We start from the raw sequence: 18,485 nt of genomic DNA on the forward strand, positions 1-18,485 counted from the left end.
AGTTTGGCCAAGATATAGCCCTATGACCTGGGCTATTTATTTATTTAATTTTATTTAACTTTTTTTTTTTCTTGGCCATGCCGTGCGGCTTGTGGGATCTTAGTTCCCCAACCAGGGATCAAACCCAGGCCCCCTGCAGTGGAAGCTCAGAGTCCTAACCACTGGACTGCCAGGGAAGTCCCTGGGCATATTTAAATAGATTCTTTCTTCTTAGAATATGAAGAATTGTGCCTGTACCGTCCACACCTTTGTGAGCCAGGAGTTACCCAGGTGAGAGATATCTCTGTGGAAGGGAAATGGATTGCACGTGGCCATACAGAGAATCTGCTGAAACAAAGGGACCACACCCCAGGTCTCCTGAACTATTCAGTCACAAGGAACCAGTGAGAAAAATTAAAAAACAAAACAAACAAACAAAAAACCCTTTTGGAGTTATCACTGTTCTAGAACATCTGAAAAATTAGAGGCTGCCACCGGTAGAGCAGTGCGCCAGGAGGTGCAGTGATCCGAAATGGCTAGATCATCTTTAATGAGTTAATAAAGAAGAACATATACCTGTATTGCTAAGTCATAAATTGGTTTTAGTATTTTGATGACTGTATTTGCATACAATTGGATCCTTTTTTATCTTGTGACTTTTTTTTCTTTGCATTTAAAAATGCTATTCTGAAAAGTGGTCCATAGGCTTCCCAGACTACCAAAGGGTTCCGTGGCACAAAAACAGTTGAGAATGCCTTAGCTGGAGATCCTGTCAAAATGTAAGTCACTTCACTTTGCTCCTGTGTTCAACCCAGCAGTGGCTTCCATCTTACTCAGAGTAAAATCTCCCCTCTCCCACCTGACTTATCTGATTTCATCTCCTACTCCTCTCATTCTCTTTCATTCCCATACTGGTCTCTGTAACAGTCCTTAATCATGCCAAGTGAGGCACATTCCTGCCTCAGGGCCTTTGCACTGGCTGATCTCTGTGCCTAGAATGCTCTCTCTCCAGGTGATTGCATGGCTCCTTCCTCACTTCTCTCAGGTCTTTAGTCAAATGATAGCTTCTCAGTGACGCCTTCCTTGGTTACCCTATCTAAAATATCTCTCGATGAAACTCCAAGCTCCCTTCCTTACTTTATTTTTTCCCCTTAGCATTTGTTAATCCCTAAAATACACATAGAGACATATGCTTTGTTTCTTTATTTTATTTATAGTTTGTTTCCCCACTTGGATATGAGCTCCATGAAAGCAGAAACTTTTGCTTTATGCATCACTGTAACCCCCAGAGCCTTGAACCTCACATGACACATACGAGGTTCTTAAAAATTACATGTTGAATTGACTGATAATCAATTAGTTGGTTTACATTTATCACATAGCTTGGCTACTGGCTGCTTCCATCCCATGTCGAATTTTAAAGTCTTTCTTGCCCATTGCACTACTGGGAGAAAAGAAAAATCATAGCAAATGTGGGTTTGGAATTGTGGTCACCACAGAAGAAAAGTAGCTTATTTATCAGCCACTGCAGAAGGGAGATACATTTTTTTCCTCAATAAAAAAGTTTTACATCAAAGACAAGATAGTTCTAACACACACACACACACACACACACACACACAATAAGTTAGATCAAGTTATAGCATAACAAATACAAAAAAAGTAAATGGAAAAATTAGCATATGGCACAAAACCAATAAAAGCACACAAACCCAGACTGAAATAGAAGGAATGCTGGTTGATAAGATCATCACACAGATTCCACCTGGCAAATGATAAAAAAGGAAATGGACAGCTTACAAAGGCATGAGTAAATGCAGGTAATAAATCACCACATGGCCACGGCTTGACTTAACTTGCTGTTGTTAAAATGTAGAATTACCCCTCTGAAGGCACTGCTGCTTACATATCAGAATAGCAAAACTGCATTTAATGCTGGTAAAATCAGAAGTTCACAGGGCCGTCTTCATAGACATATAAAGCACCTCACGCCATTCTTTACCCTGGAAGCAGGTAGTTTTAATAAGAACAACATTTTTCTTGTAGGATAATCTGCTAAACAACCAAAGCCAAGACTGGACTCCTTGTAGTTATAAAATGTAAGTCAAGGGTAAATGAAGAAAGTACTATTTTATATCACACACATCCTTATATAGATATGCTGAAGGCATTCACATATCAAAAAATAACACAAAATAAAACCTCCCAACCCCAAATTCCTCTTTGCAACACAGCTGCTTGAAAACATTTTTTACACTCATCCTTCCTTCTTCTGCTACAATACCTACCCTAACGCCGCACTAAGTGTTTTTGCTAAAGGCACCTTCAGGTGACCAAACCCGTCTGTGCGTGACTCACTTGTCCAAGGCATCTGTCACTGCTGACCTCGCGGCCCCTGCCATTCACTGACACCACTTGTCTGGCTACTTATTCTTGGTTTCCTATGAAACTCTGCTTCCTCTTCCCAAATCTTAAATCTGAGGTCACAAAATAAAATACCTGCAGGGGCTCGGCAGGTGCCCAAAATGAGAAAGGAGGTCACCAGGCCATTGTGACAAGCTGGAGACCACCAGCCCTGCCAAAAAAGGACCGCTGTCCCTTATCTGTGAGCATCAGGTGGCCAGACTGCCCCACACTGTCAAGAATGCCCACAAATCTTATTTTTATGGGAACTTTCCCAACTTTTTCACTGTTATCAACTTTGTTGTTAATGTTTTAATACTGTAAGCCAAATCAAACAGATCTGTAGCCTGGATACAATCTGCAGGCCTCAAGTCTGTGTCACCTCCCCAGCCCATGGGTTCTTCCTTGTCCCGCTGTTCTTCTCCCTGAAAATTTCACCCAACTCCAGAGGTCAGGGGTGGATCTCCAGCCCTAAGCTTCCTCCTACATTGTGGACTCATGGAACTGCCTACTGGATGTATCCATTCGACTGTCCTAATGGGACCTTGAAATAAACACATCCACACTTTCCCTGCATCCTCTGCTCCCAAATATCTCTCAAATCCCTTTCCTTCCCCTCTCTCTCTCCTGCCTCTGCTTTAATTCAGACACTTGGCATTTTTCCATGGTTTACTCAATAGACTTCTGACTGTCCTCCCTGCCTTAGGCCTGTCCCCATTCCCTACTCTCAAATTCATTCTTCAATCCAAGCTAAAGTTACCTTCTAAAATGCACAACCTTAACGTGCTTGATGGCTTCCTCGGCCTTCAAGATAAACTCTGGATCCAGACCGCTTGAGTCTGAATCCCAGCTCCGTCACTCTCTAGCCATGTGACTTGGGCAAGACATTTAAGTTCTCTGAGCCTCAATTTCCTCATTTGTGAAACATGGCTACAAAATATCACATACCACATCTGGCAGTGACAAGGACTAAAAATGAGATAATACAAATAAAGCTCTCTGTGCTTGGTACATAGTTAATGCTCAATTAAATGTTAGCTGTCAGTATTATTATCATTACTCATCCATTATCTTCACCTGTCACAACCCAACTCAAACTCTAGAACTGTAAAGAATTACTTGAAGTTCTCCACAAGTGCCCCCAACTTCTCACTTGTTTGCTCAGAATGCCCTTCAAGACTCATATTCTCTGTCATATTCTTCAAAACCAAGCCCTGACCCCTGACCTCTCCCTATCCCCAAACCAGTTCCCCCCATCCCCCATCCGCCAGTATCTGCCTCCATCTGAGTATATAACTTGCTGAGCTGCAGTAGAACAATTTCCTCGAAGCCTCCACCATGACCCTGTGAGCTCCTCAAAGGCAGGGCCTATTTTTTCTTAATTTTTGCATCCTTAATGCCCAGCAAAAAACAATGAATGAATGAATGATCTTCTTTCATCCCCAGATCCACCCAGAGAGGCAGGCATTATTATAATCCACCACTTACGGATGAGGAAATTGAGGTCCAGAATGGTTAAGTACCCATGGGAGATGGCAAGCCCTGGGCCCAAGCCCGGCTCCCCGAGTGAGGCCCGTGTGGGTAAGCTGATCATACTCTGCTCCTGTTGGCTGTCTGTCCTCACACAACAGGCTCATGTACTTACAGCAAACTTCATTTTTATCCTATATCCCTAAATAAGTGTGGGAAGAATACATGTAACCTTTATCATCTCATGTTCTTTCTATGAAAAGCTACAAGATATCTTCAAAGGTCATTGTATAGAGCACAGGTGTTCAATACAAGGGTCACAATTTTTTTGTGCACTTTTCTCAACAAAGTATGTACAGTCAGTCTTCCTGATAGTATCTAAAGCTAAGGTTCAAATTCATAGGCAAGAGCATAGACTCTGTACTTAGCCTGACTTGATCTGAATTCCAATTCTGCCCCTTTCTAGTTCTATGACTTGGGTAAATTATTAAAATCTCTCATTGATGTTTCTTCATCTGTTGGTAGATACATAGATTAGATAGATAGATAGATAGATAGATGAACAAGTAATATAAGATAAATTGATAATACCTACCTCGAAGTATTGTTATGAGAAATAAATGAGTTATTATGTATATCACATTTCGAGCAGTACCCAATATTTATATAAGTACTACATAAATATTGCCAGAGCCCTGAGCGTCATCTGAGTAAGAACTGAAATTCTAAATACACAGAGATTGCCCCATCTCTTTGATGCTATTTTCACACACACACGCACACACACACACGCACCCAAGTAGACACACCTGCAGCCAGGATCACCTGCAGCTACACCGCAACGTTCATTGGCAGGGCCTTAGTCTCCGGTGTCCCTTTCAGTACTTCCCTCGTTCCCTTTCAGCAAACGCCATCCTGTGTTTGCCCTGTTCCCCTTTCAAAACCAGTAGAAAAGGCTATGTGATTAGTCTTCATGCTCTGGTGGGAAGTAAGGCCTTCGGACACTTCCCACATCACCGAAGGCTCTTTGGATACAAACAACACCTGGGGTGGCTCACTAACAAATCCAGTGTGTGTCAGTCAGAAGGCTACTTGAAGCTCTCAGGACCAAAGGGAAGTCTGAAGAGCCACACCTGGCAACAGACAGGAGCCGGGGCACTTCTGAAGGACATGGAAACAGAAACAACTGATAGAAGAAGACGTGTGGTTTGGGAGAGCAAGGAACACGCCAGTGGACTCTTCCGTCCTCCAGTTCCTCCACTGACAGAGCGCCTGATAGGCTGGGCAACGCCACCTGCCCACCCAGTGGCTGGACTGGGGCAGAAGGAACCTCGGGGAAATCCTTAACACTTACCATCCCACCAAGGCAACATTCAAACAGGGAGGAATAATTACCCAAAGGAAATTATGGGGCTGCAGGAAGTGGAAACAGATGTATGGCCAAAAATTCCATTCAACCTTCCCAGAGAGTTCTCTATTCTTGACCTTAAAATATAAAGATAAAGAATGTAGAAGTCTAAGGAACAGGTCAAATTAACTACCTGGGTGATAGAGGCCCCGCTCTAATGCACCCAAATCCCACTAGTAGACAAGTCAGTGACGGCATCTTGCCCACCCTTCTCACTGACACCGCTTCCGCCTCCGCAGGCAGCCAGAGACTTTTCTAAACTACAAGTCAGAACGTGTAGTTTAGATAAAGCTTCAGTGGCTCCCCAGTGTGTTTGGGATAGAGTTCAAACTCCTCCACTAACGTCAAAGCAAGAACATTCCTGCCTGCCTCTCTGACGGCTGCGTCCACTAATCTACTTCCAACCCCTCTGCCTCAGCCCCATCAGATTCTTTCCCATCCCCAACCTTACGGTTCACTCTTTCTCATTGAAGCTGTTCCCTCTGTTCCCTTCTTTTCCAGTTAGTTCCAGTTTTGTCTTCAAGAAATCAGCTCCAATGTCACCTCTTCCAGGACACTCCCCTTTGATGTACTACACGTGTGCACACGTGCACACGCACCCACATACACATCTCATGCTACATAGGCACCACCCGCCATGTTTGCAGAACCGAACCATATTTGTAAGCAATATCACCAATACACAGTGGTATCAGCGTCCGATATACAGCAGAGAAGTGGGAGAGATGTTTGGTGGAAGCATAACTAAATTAATGTTCTGCATGAGGGTAAAAGACAAGGATTTTCCTGCTCAAAAGAGTGGAGAAGGCTGTTTGGAAGGTGCCCTCACATCATACAGTCTTTCCTAGAGACTCCAGGACAACAGGATGAGAATGCCTGACCAAGCTATTGTTTCTACCTAGTCTGCACACCTGACACGTTATGGTCTTTCCAAAGGATTGTAGAAAAGTATTTATTGCTGCTAGGAGTCACAGATTTTGCCAAATCATAAATCCTCAGCATATTTACAACAAAACTCTGAAAACAGCCAAATGTCTGTTGCTGTAGTAAGTTGCCACAGCGACGATTTATTTCGTGGGGTGAAAAAAGAAGTTTCACTTAACATTTTAAATATGATGGTTTATATAGCATCTAATAAATATGATGGTTTATAGAACACCTAATCCATTATTTGGAAGGGAGAAAAAATGTTTTCATGCTTCACAGACATCCACATCCAGCTTCTGAAAACCATCCTGGGAGGATTTTTTTTAATGCTTTGCCCAGAACTATCCGCTATGACGAATTCCATACTTTATCAATATGAAAACAATTATAAAATAATGAGATCCCCGGTGACGCAAGTCAGAAAGTTTTCAATTTGACGTATTAAAATAAATTTTCACAGCTCTCCTTTCTCCAATCTACGTCCTATGTGTGCTCACCTCTCTCTGAGTTTCCAAGTTCTCCATACAACGAAGAATGAGGTGGGATAGAACAGGAAGGAAGAAAAGGAGAGCCCCCAAGCCCTCCAGTGAGCACAGCAGTAACATGTGACAGTAGGACAGAGTCCCAGGGACAGCTTTCAGCACAGCCTCTGGAGGGGTGCAAACTTTCCTTCTGAGATGTTAGAAGGAAGTCCTCATTCCATAGTAAATAAAAATGCATGCTTGAGAAAAACAAATGATACTATAGTTTTTTTTTTTTTTTTTTTAAGGAGCCACCTAGTTCTTTCATTTGAAATCATAGACAAGCAATATATGGAATTGCTAAAGTTCAAATTCAGATAATATTAGATGAAAAGAGACGAAAATATATAACACAACCAAAAATTAACTTGGCTGGAGATTTATTCTATAGCAGTAGTTCTCAAAGTGTGGTCAGGAAACTCTGAGGTTCCTGAGATCCTTTAAAGTATTCATGAGGTCAGAACTATTTTCATAATAAACTAAGATGTTATTTTCCTGTTTCCCTCTCATTCTCTCACAAGTGTCCTATGGAGTTTTCCAGAGGATGTATGATGTTTGCAAACATAACAGACTTAATAGAGAAGCAACTCTAAGAATTCCGTTGTGTTCTATTAAACCGGACAGTAAATAAATTTGTAAAAGTGTAAAACAATGCCACTCATAATTTTGTTGTTTAAAAAAGATAGTTACTTTTCATAAAGATATGCCATTTATGTTAACATGTTATGAGATGATTATCATTATTTTTAATGAATTAATAATTAAATACTTTGAAATGCATCTATTTTCATTTCTAATATAAATATTGACAGATATAACCCACATTAACAAAAGCTCTTGGCGGGTTCTCAATACTTTTTAAGCATGGAAAGTCCTGAGAGGAAAACACTTGAAAATGTTATTTCATAGCACTGGAAACTCAATTTCTCCTTCTTCCAAATTTTTTTATTGTGGTAAAATACACATGACCTAAAATTTACCATCTCAACCATTTTGAAGTGTACAGTTCAATGGTATTAAATGCATTCATGATGCTGTGCAACTGTTCACCTTGCAAAACTGAAACTCTCTACCCGATATGGTACTTTTTTGTGGATTTGTCTATTTCGCCCAATCAGCTAAGCAGCCCACACTAACGGGCGTCCTTCCTCCTCTAGGCTGTGCGCCTGACAAGATGGGTGTGTGGGGCAGGACCCTGTTCCCAGGAGAGAGAGCTCCATCCCCTCCCGTCTACACCACACAGTCTTGCACGTCCACTGCTCAAAGCCATCTACCACCCCACTCCTTAGGACTTAACTCTGCATTCATGGGGCATTCTGAAACCTAACCCCGATGCCTCATAACGCTTAAGTGGGAATTATTTCCGAGTTGCTGACACTAACTTACAAATGAAGGATTGTAAAACAGGGTTTGCTGGCGTGCAACTGTTGATACGGGTGATAGGAGCAACTGGTAAAAAAAGCAAAGCCAGGGGAGTTTAGGGCCACATTACATAACTGTACCTCCTACTGGGTACTCTCTACTTCAAAGTGCCGTATAAAAGACACGAGATGAGAAGGCAAACTGTGCTGCACCTTCCGCATTTTAAGTCTGGAGGAGCTGGGGGAAGAGAACTCAGGGCTCAGCACCAAAAAGAGGCACCATGCTGACATTTGATTTCTATTTAGATCCAGGAGCCTGGGGAAACTGCTTAAAGGTGAAGCTCTCAGGCCCCATATGAACTTTCATAAGATTCCTATTTTTGCTTATTTGGAGAGCCTACACTGTAGGATTTGTGATTTAAGGAGATGATAATGTATGGGGATATTGATATCATTTTGCACCTCAGCATATATAGATAGATAGATAGATAGATAGATGATAGATAGATAGATAAACACTGTCACATAATGACACTTTTTATTTACACATTTAGCACAGAGGAGACAAGCTTCACCAAGAAGGCCCAACCTTGAAACAGCCTAGGGGCTAAATCTTGGCCAGGCAATAGCTCATGACCAAGGGGTGGAGGGCGGGCAGAGGTCTTATGTCAGTGGCCTCATGAGGGTACCACACTTAGAAAACTGGGATCTTAAAAACCCACAAGAAGGGCTTCCCTGGTGGCGCAGTGGTTGAGAATCTGCCTGCCAATGCAGGGGACACGGGTTCGAGCCCTGGTCTGGGAAGATCCCACATGCCGCAGAGCAACTGGGCCCGTGAGCCACAATTGCTGAGCCTGCGCGTCTGGAGCCTGTGCTCCACAACAAGAGAGGCCGCGATAGTGAGAGGCCCGCGCACCGCGATGAAGAGTGGCCCCCGCTTGCCGCAACTAGAGAAAGCCCTCGCACAGAAACGAAGACCCAACACAGACATGGATAAATAAATAAATAAAATTTTAAAAAATAAAAATAAAAAAAAGTTGAAATCTTAAAAAAAAAAAAAAAAAACCCACAAGAAAACACTACCCAGAAGATATGATTTACTGACCTCAGTAACAAAAGTGCTGAAATACTTTTGCCAGAACCCAGGCGTATCCATATCTGCAAACCACGATCTTTAACCACGGAGTTCTCCCATCTCTTTAGCCAAATAAATTCTTTACCTTAAGTAAATCATAGGAGATGATTTTAGGTTCACTTTGGCAGGCCAATCAGGGCTTAGGAAAGCCAAACCAGTTCATAGAAGAATGTAAGTGAAAAAATGTAAACATGTTTAAGCCCAAAATGTTAGTCTGCTGACATTCTTTTATCTCAACACACTAATTATTTGCCGGGATATAAGTCACCATCACTGAAAGAAGTCTTCAAAAGGCCTCTTAACCAATGTTTGCAGTAATTTTCAATTATGTGGTCCTGTTTATGCTTTCCCTACAACTATAAATTGGTCACTGGATACTCCACCGCTTCTTCAAGACTCCATCAGGCTATCTGTGATGTTCCTTATTGATCTTTAGGCCAACATATTCCACTGAACATGGGTTCCCAGATGACAGATCATATGTTGCTCTCTTGCATCTTTTTACAAGATACCAGTGGGTAAAGAGGAAGAGTCTCATGTGCCGAGGAAGACCTGGTAAAGGAGGATTCCACTGAAACACAGAAAACTGGCCTCTAGCCATGCCTCAAGCTCTCCATTGGGCCTCGCCCCCATACATCTTGGAGAGGCTTGACATCTCCTCGCCACCACGCTGACCACTGATTTCTCTCCATTTAAGCCAATTCGAAAGCAGCTTACTGGTGATCATCAAGGACCAAATGCTTAGAATCTCACCACAAATGTTCCCACATACCCACTCATAGTTCTCCTAATTCAATTTATAAAAACAATCCAAATTAACACATATAAATGACATTATGGGAGAAGAATATTCACAGAAAGATTATCTGTTTTTTTAATCATAAAATTTCCAGGCTGTGGGGAAAAAAAACCAGGGAAAGACAAGTGATACGCTTAAACTTACCCAGCGATTGGAGACAGAGTCAGACAAATGTCTAACCTTCTAGAAGTGCTAGTACGTACCATGTAACCCCACATACAGAGATGGGTATGTGTTGGTTTATTGAGGAGCTGGACTCAGCTCCCTAACCTCAGCCGCGGTCACCTTCCACATAGACAGACATAAATGCAAACCCTCCCCTGCACTCGCCCTGTCTCTGGTTTGTTTCATAATCAACCTGTACCTGTCAGGTCTCCACTTCCTCACCGCCCATTCGTTCTCGCTCAGTCCAAGCTGGCTTGAGGTTCCACATCCCCAGCACGCCTCTAACTAAGCTCCCAACTGCCATGCTGGAACCTCTCTAATCTTTTCTTCTTTAATATCGTTTTCACAGCCTTCACAGGTGATCTTCTAGAAACACAAACTGACACTCCCCTGCCACTACTCCATTATCTCCTTCCCGGAGCCCTCGGGATAAACTCTAAGATCCTGAACTTGGCCCAAAGCGCACAGCGTGATCTGGCCCTTGCCCTCCTCTGCAACCTCCTCCCAGTGCCCCGGCCGGTTCTCCTGGAGTTCCTCCAACCATCAGTGCTCATTCCTGCCTTAGAATCCTCACACGCTTTGCAGCCCAGACATCTTTTTCTCTGCCTTTTCACGTGATAAACTCTTCTCCATCCCTCAGAAGGAAAAGTCTCTTCCTCAGAAAGGTCTTCCCAGCTCCCCCATCTAAACTAGCACCCTCCCACCCTTGCTACTCTCCCAGATGAAGCTCTTTAGAACATTTGCCACTGCTCAAATGTTTGCATTTATTTGTTTAATGTCTGTCTCCTACCCAGCCCCAGCCTTGTACATAATATGGGGTAAGTACTCAAATACTTGTTGAATAAAAGCTTGTGCATAATTGTATATGTAAAGAGGATATATACACGACCACAGAAGTTAATCACTAAGTCAACATTGGTGAGCATCTGCTGGGTGCTCCGTTGAGCTCAGCTGATCTGCTCAGGACCCCAGCAGGATGCTTCATTCGCTAGGAACTTCGGCAACCACACTGTAGCCAGCTGCTGTCAACATTAACTGCTGATCTGTAACGTTACTGCCTAAAAGGGGGTCTTGGGCCTTTATCATCCAACGCTTGTGCAGTTAAAGACTATTTTATAAGGTATCTACTCCAAGCAAACCATGGTGCAACTGGGAACTCTGCTCAATATTATGTAGCAACCTAAATGGGAAAAGAATTTGAAAAAGAATAGATACATGTATATGTATAACTGAATCACTTTGCTGTACACCTGAAACTAACACAACATTGTTAATCAGCTGTACTCCAATATAAAATAAAAAGTTAAAAGAATAAATTTTTTTTTTAAAAAAGCTGCTTGCTTTCTCTGCCTCTTACACAATTCTGACCAATAGAAAGTAAGCAGAAATGTTCTGGAAAAGCTTCTGAAAAAAAAAAAAAACCACCATGATGCAAGGCTCTTCAGGATTCCAGAAACAGCAAGACCCCCTTGCCCACAAAGAAAAACACTACAACCTAATCTAGGAACTACTTATAGCTTAGCAAGAAGAGTTTCCTTTTATAAGGGGTAGGCGTGTGTGTTGCAAAGTTGCCAAAGGTGATCTAAAAGAAATGATAAAGGAAGACAAGGATGGGAATTCTTCTAAATCAGCTTCGACATTTGACTGCACATTATAAACATCGTTGTTGTGTTCACCACAATTGGGATTTCTCTCCAAGTTTCACCTACCACGTCACTGAATGCAAAATAAAATAACAACAGTAAAAAGTACTTTCTCCTCCTCCCCTGCTCCAACTAAGCACCCTGACTAGCCAAGAGCAATAACCAAAAGCCAGCTTCAGGATGAAATTCAAACTCCACCACCTCCAAGGACCCTCCACATCCACTGCCCTCCTTGTGAGACACAAAGATGATGGACTTGGCCCACAATCTTTATGATCTGTCTCCTTTTTTCCCAACTAGCTGGGCAGAATTCCACTGGAAAGAGGATAACTTTGGCAAAAGAGAAAAGAACATTTTTCTTGCATAGTTTTCAAGTTTCTTTCCAAGGGGAGACAGGGGGCCAAAAAGTCGCTTGGTAACAGCAAGCCACCTCTCCCTGTCACCATTCAACAAGCCCAGTCTGAGTCCTATTAAGCGCAGGGCACAGTGTCGGGGCTATAGGGATAAACAAAAAGGACAGAATCTCACAGTGGCTCCCCAGCCAGATTGCCAGGGACAGAATCCTGGCTTCACATCATCCTCATTATGTGACTTTGCACACGATACTCATTTGTCTCTTTTTTCTCATCTACAATAGGTTAATTCATGGAGGCAGAGGTCAGAGTTATGTAGCCATAAGCCAAGGAATGCCTGGAGCCACCAAAAGCTAGAATAGGCAAAGAACAGATTGCCCACAGAACCTCTGGAGGGAGTGTACCCCTGTGGGTAACCCTGATTTGGGGCTTCCAGCCTCCAGAACTGTGAGAGAACATTTTTCTGTTGTTTTACCCCAATACAATCAAATTAAATTAAAATGGGATAATAAAAGAGCCTACCAAAAAAAAAAAAAAAAAAAAAAAAAACCACAGGATGGGACTTCCCTGGTGGTCCAGTGGTTAAGGCTCTGTGTTTCCACCGCGGGGGGGCAAGGGTTCGATCCCTGGTCGGGGAACTAGGATCCCGCATGCCACACAGTGTGGCCAAAAAACAAACAAACAAAAAGAGCCTACCTTCTAGGGCTGTCATCAGGATGAAGTGAATTAATACATGGAGAGCTTTCAGCATAGTGCCTAGTACAGGGCAACAACAATGTCAGATGTCTACATCCTTGCAGCTAAATAGACTGAGGCTCAGAGAAGCAAAGTGACTTATGTTGAGTCAAGGAGCCATAAGCAGGTAGGAATCAGGCTAGAGCCCAGGTCCCCAGTCCTAGTAGGTTTTTCACACAAGCGGCACCCAGGCAGATCTACCTTCCTGACACCTGATCAGCAGAGACAATAAGCACGCCCACCTGCCCCTCTGCCTCACCCCACCCTGCGGTCTCCCATCAGGCTCAGAAGGCCAGGCAGGGGCTCCATCTACTGCTGGCTCCCACTGAGACAGTGTGACCAAGAAGGGAAACCTCACTTCCCAGTGGGGGTGTTCTGAGGATTAAATGAGATAATGCCTGGAAAAGTGCCAAGCAGCATAGCTGGCATATGGTATCCAGACAATAAATGTCATCTATAAAAAAAAAAAAAAAAAGAAAGAAAGAAGGCTTCCCTGGCCGTCCAGTGGTTAAGGCTCCGCGTTTCCACTGCAGGGGACCTGGGTTCAATCCCTGGTCTGGGGAACTGGGGAACTAAGATCCCGCATGCCTCTCAGGGCGAGGCCAGGAAAAAAAAAGAAGTGGAGGAAAACCCTTGTGATGCCTGATCTCTCGCGGAGCTGACACACACATCCCAGCCCCAAATGCCAGACACAGGGCAGATGGAGATCTCTGGTAGAACAGAGGGAGGCAGGGTCTGTGAAGGATTACAGTGAAGGGCAAAATCCACTGAAGACAGAGGAGGTGGCTGAAGTGCCCACTCTTCCCCTACTTTTTAAAAATAATAATTAATAATAATAATAATAAGGAAGAAGAAAAAACTTAGCTAGTGCTTTGCTGGCAAACTCCAGTGTCAGAGCATTGGCTTTTTAATATTTTAACATTTCTGAACAGAACAAAGATTGCTTCCAACCTCCCAATTTGCTCTCACACACTTAACCAGCAAAACCTTAGCTTTGCTGTATTCATTAACGGCTTTTCTGTTCAGGCTGATTTTCCAGGTAATGATGGCTCAGACACAAGCCTGAGTCCACACAGATCCTGCAAGTCTCCTTAAAATATTCACAACATGCTCTGGCTTCAGAATCCTTGAGTACTTCAGTCTCATCTCCTCCCTACCCTAATATTGACAATTCCTAGTTCTGAAATGGCTAATTTAATATTAGAACAGGAGAAGGAACGAATCTGGTGAGGAAAAACAGAATAGACTGGGAGGCAGAAACTTCGCCATGCTCTGGGTATGACCAAGGACTGGCCCAGCCACTGTGGGCTGGTTGTAGATACATTCTGAGTGAATCAGTGTCCTCAAGCAGTTTACAACAGAGGTAGAATGAGGCCTGCCCAGTGCACCAAGTTCAACCACAGAATCAGTGCCACCCTCTCTCAGCCTGAGACATGTGGGGAGAGAGGCACTAGGGCATCTGCCTTTAGCAAGGGGGCACGTGCTCAGGAAAATGCTTGCTTCCTGTTTACCTGGGCAGGTATTTGCAAGTAGTCTAGAAAGGGGAGCAACTAGGGGTAACTTACACAGTTCTAAGCCAGTGCTTATGCAAATCACTTAAGCAAATACATGAAAAGGGAGGGGAAGGTTTCTGATCCGGTTTATCTCACCTGCTCCTCTCTCGGAGGGAGGGTGACATGAAAGACAAAAATCAAGAGTCTACTCTCCAAGAGGGCAAGGAGAAACACCCCACCACCACGCCCCAGCATCAAACTAGGGCCCCAGGGCCATTCCCGCGGGTGGAGGTGGTTCTCTGCTGCCGTCCACCCCAGTCGTGGGCTGCCTCAGTTAGACTACCAGCTCAGTGACCCCCGCCGAGACGCTGGAGACACCAAGGGCACAAACGACATGAGGCAGAGCCGGGGAAGCGGCGCGGGTGGCGGTTCAGAGTGATCCCTGCAATGCGAAAGGCGCCCAGCCCGGCTCGCCGAGGCCCCTGCCGGCAGGTCTGCCTCGCTCGCCAGCCCGTTCACCTGCAGAAGTCGGGCAGCCATCCAGAGAGGCGCGGGAAAGGAAAGTTCCCGACCCCGAGGCACCCACTCCCATCGCTATCACTGATCCAAACGCAGTCTGCGGGCGACTCAACACGGGCCCTGCAAGCCCCAAGCCGCTCGCACCCGGAGCGCGCCCGCAGTCCCTGGGCGCAGCGCGGCACCAGAGCAAGGGCCCTGGGTGCGCTCTTCCCAGCAACTGTCGCGGGGCGCCTCGCACCGCTGCAGGGCAAAGGGGAGGGGAGAATGACAAGGAAGAAGGCGGAGCGGCGGCCTGGGAAGCACTTACGTTGGTCAGGAAAGCGCCTCCTCTCGAGGAAGAGAAGGAACGGCTTCCCGGCTAAGGGAACGCCCCAGGGATGCCCCTCCGCGAAGTGCCGCCTTTCCCCGGCTCCTCGATTTCTCCCGCCTCCATCGGTCCTCCACCCCGCGCTCAAGAGCGGATTCTAGACACCCTCCCTGCGGCTTTCCGAGGCACCCAGACACTGTCTCGGCTGCCGGCAGCCCGCGCAACAGGCGGATCCTTAGGACTCCAGCAACGACGGGTCTGGGGACCGGAGGATGGACAGCGCCGGAGACAGGCGCCCAGCAGGATGCAAAGTCCCCTGCGGGTGTAGATCTGCGGGGTCGTGCACCCGTGACCTGGGCCACGGCGGGGCTGGGCAGCAAAAGGTGGGGAAAGTTACGGGGTCGCACGGAGAAGTCTCCCGAGCGCACGGGGAGGAGGGGACACAAGCAGGTTACCTGCGGGAGTCCCGGCGCCTCTGGCTGGCTCCGCTCTGCGACGCCGCCCGCCGGCGCTGCAGGGATCAGGCGTCTCCGCGCGGCCCTGCGCCCGCCGCGGCGGCGGCGGCGAGGAGAGCCGGGCGGCCCGCGTCGGTCCGTCTGTCCGTCCCGCCCGGCAGGAGCGCGGCGCCCGGGAGCCGCCGGCGGGGCGGGGCGGGGCCGGCCGCTCGGCCGCCGCCCCATTGGTCTCAGCTCCGCACGCCGCCTCGCTTCGGGCTCCCAGCCGGCGCTCCCCGGGCCGAGAGCGCGGCGCTGTGCCGCGGGCGGTTGCTGGCTGCCGGGGTCAGGCCGCGCGGCAGGCGAACTGTTGGATGGACAAGAGAGGCGGCCCCGCGGGGCGCGCGCCCCCGCCCAGACCCAAGTGCAGAGTCACCCGTGGAGCTGCGCGCCCAGTCCGGGGTGGGGAACCGGAGCGCGCCCCGCGCCTCCCACCTGCGAGCCCTCCGGGGCTGGGAGCACCTTGAACCTGTGGGAGACAGATGACCTCCTCTGCGGCCCAGGCGGCTCCGGCAACCGCCTCTCCTCCCAAGCAAAGCCCTGCGAATTTGCCGGGATTTTCTTAGTAAGTATCGCGGCCCCCAACTTGTTTTAAAACAAAGTGCGAAGGAGGAAACAGACTCAGGTCCTGCCTGTTTACCACCAGCTCGGCTGCCTGAAGACTCACGCACAGTGCAGAACAAGATTGTTTCACACGCTCCATTCCTCGACTTACCAAATCAGAAGAGGTGGCGGACGTATGCACTGAGCGGAAAGAGGACGAGTCCGGTCCCCTTCCCGAAGGTCAGAGGAAGATGCCTTCTGCCGAGGTTGAGGAGCGAACCAGGACTTCAGCAAGGCCGGCGTGCGGTCCAAAGGCATCGCCCGCCCCTCTGCAGTGAGCGAGAACGCTCAGTGAACCGCCCGGAGGAGAAATGGGACGCTCGGGGACCCACCCCCGCGCTCCCCCGCCCGCCCCCAAACTGCAGATTTTTAAGTTGTGCAGACTTGCAATAATTCCTCAGAGCCAGCTGCGCCAAGCTGTAGGTGCCCAGTGTTCCTTGGGCTCCCGCCCCACATCAGGCAATCTGCCAGCTGCCCCCAACCCGGCACCCTCTGATCACTGGCCTCAGACCAGCACCCAGCAAGACCACACATAGTTAAGTTCCAGACCCTGAGCCAGGCCCACGGGGGGAGGGGGTGGGGGCAAAGAGATGTATGGAAAAGGTGAAAGACACTTTCTCTGACCTCATCGAAGTACCCGATGGTGTCTTTGGGTTTTTCTCGTCATTTTTGTTCGATCAAAGCCCACAGTGGGAGTCAGAGGTAAGGGAGCAATATCTGGTAGGCTTCTAGAAGGTCAAACCTGCACCTTACAGGGTTCAGGTATCTGGTACAGTATCTGGTAGGCTTCTAGAAGGTCAAACCTGCACCTTACAGGGAGGTTTGGCTAGAGGAGAGGGTAGCAGCAGGCAGGAATGGCAGAGGAGGAGAGAAAACCCGTCTTCCCTCAGCCTCCAATATTTTCATTTGGCTCATGGAAGGCGAGGTGGGGGGCTCAGGTGCCTGGAGAACAGTTGTTCGGGGGCCCTCTGACCCTGAGCCCATGGTTCTTTAGCTCCCCCAAGCCTGCGCCCTCTTCTGTGGAAGAGGAGCCAAAGCATTTGTCTACACTGCTGTTAGCAAGCAGCTGGAAAGGTAAATTTTCATGCACCATTCATCATCTTTAGCATCAAATCTAAGATTATTCTAAAAATATGTTTACATTGTGTCAACACCTGAGAAGAATGCTTCCAGGTCTCTTCCAGCAGTTAGCTGTTAAATCATTTTTAAATCACTAAGCTTATCCCAAAAGTCCGGCATTGTTTACTTGAGAATGAACTATGTTCCGAATCTCTAAGCACTGCAGAAGGCATCTGCAGTGCAGAAGAGTCTGGAGTGAGGTCCTTCTCACAGGGTCTGGATGGCACATGTGAACTGGAGGGAAGGCGCACAAGGGGGCTCGGAAAGGGCCCCCACTTGGAATCTGTGAAAGCTGAGCACAGAAAGGTCAGGCCTCCACTCTGGGCATATTTGGGGGACGGGGTAGAAGGGGCACAGATTTGAGAGTCAGACAAACTGGGTTCTCATCCTGCTGTACCCTGTGGGGAGCCCTGCAAGCAAGTCACTTAGCTTTTTCAGCCCTGGTATCTTCATCTACAAGAGAAGTTTCTCCCTCAAAGGGTGATCATGTGAAGCCAATGAAATAAGAAACAGGAAAGCATTGCGTGGACCATAAAAAGCGTGTCTGTTCCCTGGAAGTTTACCAAGGCTGAGTCAGGCCAAGTGGTGAATGCACTCCTATACACACACACACAGCCACGCTCTCACCCCCTGTGTCTAGAGCCCCTTCCTCTGGCCTCAGTCTCCATCACCACGGTGCATGCACAGGTCTGTCTGACTGACATGCTCTGATCTCCCTCCTTCCGCACACCCACCTCCCACCCCATCAAAATGTCTTTTTGCCGCATGATACGACACCCCGTCTTCTTTTCACTAACCCTGCCCACACGGAAGCGTCTGGGCAAGCCATGCACTGGGCTGTAAGGGGTTAATCACCAGCTGACGATAGCGCTCACCCTCCATGGTTTCAGAGAAGATTCCCAGAGTCCGTGGAGGCGTCGCAAGCAAATGTGGGCTTTGTGCAGCCTGTCTTCCGGGGCTCCACATTCTCCTTGCTCTGGACACATCTCGTTTTCAGGGTCTCCCTCTCTCACCCACTTACCCACACATCCCTGTACTCCCTTCCCTCTCC

The 18,485-nt window shown here is 46.9% G+C and overlaps 1 protein-coding gene across 4 annotated transcripts in view; it reads right to left on the reverse strand.

Moving 5' to 3' along the window:
• KCNS3 (potassium voltage-gated channel modifier subfamily S member 3) overlaps positions 1-16,575 on the reverse strand; it is a 34,307-nt gene extending 17,732 nt beyond the window's left edge. For 3 of the 4 annotated variants that reach the window (XR_009506523.1, XM_059943105.1, XM_059943106.1), the window contains exon 1: positions 15,674-15,809. The gene's annotated coding sequence lies outside the window, so the exon portion shown is untranslated. Of the gene's footprint in view, positions 1-15,673; positions 15,810-16,427 lie in introns of those variants that run through there. The other variant, XM_059943104.1, reaches the window with a different exon arrangement.
• Between the last annotated feature and the right edge of the window lie 1,910 nt (positions 16,576-18,485).

Source organism: Balaenoptera ricei, chromosome 13, assembly GCF_028023285.1.
Source record: "Balaenoptera ricei isolate mBalRic1 chromosome 13, mBalRic1.hap2, whole genome shotgun sequence".
NCBI lineage: Eukaryota > Metazoa > Chordata > Mammalia > Artiodactyla > Balaenopteridae > Balaenoptera > Balaenoptera ricei.